Raw genomic sequence first — 2063 nt, 5'->3', positions numbered from 1 at the left:
CACTACTCGTAAACAACCTGCACTGATGCCTAGTCCGTAGTGAACACGCACAGTCCAGCGCGACACGTGCCTTACCTGCGTTGTTGACCAGCGAACACAACACCCCCGTTACCACCGCCGTTCACATTATTTTGCCTATCCCCTGTACATCACGAGGTGAAAAATGCGCTACCATTTGAGGTCATAATCTCAATTGACTAGAAGCGTAAATACAACCAGTATTACATAGACCTATAAGCAGAATGTGTCTACTGTGGCTAATACAACCTTCAGAAGTTGGCACTTCAATAGCGGCAACAGAGCCGTAGGGACGCAACGCAACGAAATCAATGTTGTTTAAGGTGAGTGGGGAGGGAATTTCTATGCAGCGACTTACACGCACGCGTCTGCCGCTATGCGTCTGGCGCACTCTACTGCTATAGATGTATGTATGTATTAAACTGGGGACCTAGAAACAACCGAGAGGCTTCGTCCCGCCGTAGCCCTCAGTGGTTCACAACTCACAACAGGCCACAGCAGTTCACTCACACCACCGCCGCCCCACACCGAACCCAGCCTTATTGTGCAGTTCGGCCTCCAGTGGACCGCGCCGGGAACGTCTCATATCAGACGAGTGTGACCTCAAATGTTTGCGTGGCAGAGTAATTATGGAGTACACGTACGTGGAGACGGTGTTTACGCAGCAATTGCCAACACACTGTAACTGAGGAGTAAAGAGGGGAACCAGCCCGCATTCGCCGAGGTAGATGGAAAACCGCCTTAAAAACTATCCACAGGCTGGCCGGCACACCGGACTTTGACAATAAACCGTCGGGCGGATTCGTACCGGGGACCGGCACGGCTTCCCGCTCGGGAAGAAGCGCGTTAGATCGCGCGGCTAGCCGGGGGGCTGTACTGCTATCGTGGGACTGTGTCCTACAATGTGCCAGTTGCCCGCGGCTGCGGCCGAGCCAGTTGGAGAACGGTACAGACGCAGCCGCAAAGAGAACAAGAGAGCATGTCAGAGGGTAAACTACTATTTACGGTGGCGGAAAATCAGAACCTGATGGAAATGATGTCAAATTTTCCTTGTTTCTACGACGTTTCCTTAGCACTATAGAAACATCAAAAACTGTGAAGGATAATACTTGGAGGGAAATGGCACATTTCGTGGAGAGGACAAGCAAGAAAAGGACGACATGTTTTTAGTTTATTCATATTGTTTATTGCTTTATTTTCGGAGAAAAAAATACTTATTACAATAAACAAAAAGAAGTTTATTTTTAGTACTGTTCCATTTATTATTCATTTACTACTACAATAATGAAAAGCACGCAAACGGAATATCAGAACCTTATGTGTTTTCTAAAAGTTCAGTTTATAAGAATATTTGTGCAAGAAACAAAACAAAACAAAAAAATCAGTAAAGTTAGGAACTCCGAAGACCACGAGTCCTGCTAACTTGATTACTTTGCCTCGGTGTTACCGCTGCACCTGCACGGCTGCTGAAGTATTTTGTAAATGCATCTCACGCAGAAAATTCATGAGCATCTGACACTAACCTAACAGGTTAAGATTTTCAGTTGGTGGTGGTTCATTTCGGGCAACGGCCTTGCCACAGTGGATACACCGGTTCCCGTGAGATCACCGAAGTTAAGCGCTGTCGGGCGTGGTCGGCACTTGCATGGGTGACCATCCAGGCCGCCATGCGCTGTTGCCATTTCTCGGGGTGCACTCTGCCTCGTCATGCCAATTGAGGGCAACCCGACCGAATAATAGCGGCTTCGGTCAAGAATACCATCATAACGACCGGGAGAGCGGTGTGCTGACCCCATGCCCCTCCTACCCTCAGCCTCCTCTGAGGGTGACACGGCGGTCGGATGGTCCCGATGGGCCACTTGTGGCCTGTTGACGGAGTGGTAGTTCATTTCTGTTTACTTCATAATGAGGCTCGTTAGCTTTCTCTATGAACGTATATCTATGTAAACTATGTAAACAGCAAGCAACAGTAACCAAATTATCAGTCGTTTCGGGCATTAGATAATTCGGTGAACAGAGTGAAGGCATTTTCACAGCTCTTGAAA

The 2063-nt window shown here is 48.2% G+C and overlaps 1 pseudogene; it reads left to right on the top strand.

Moving 5' to 3' along the window:
* The first annotated feature begins 1581 nt into the window (after positions 1–1581).
* Positions 1582–1699, top strand: LOC126417296 (5S ribosomal RNA; annotated as a pseudogene).
* Positions 1700–2063: the final 364 nt, after the last annotated feature.

Source organism: Schistocerca serialis, chromosome 8, assembly GCF_023864345.2.
Source record: "Schistocerca serialis cubense isolate TAMUIC-IGC-003099 chromosome 8, iqSchSeri2.2, whole genome shotgun sequence".
Taxonomy (NCBI): Eukaryota; Metazoa; Arthropoda; class Insecta; order Orthoptera; family Acrididae; genus Schistocerca; species Schistocerca serialis.
This window is presented reverse-complemented; position numbering and strand designations above follow the sequence as displayed.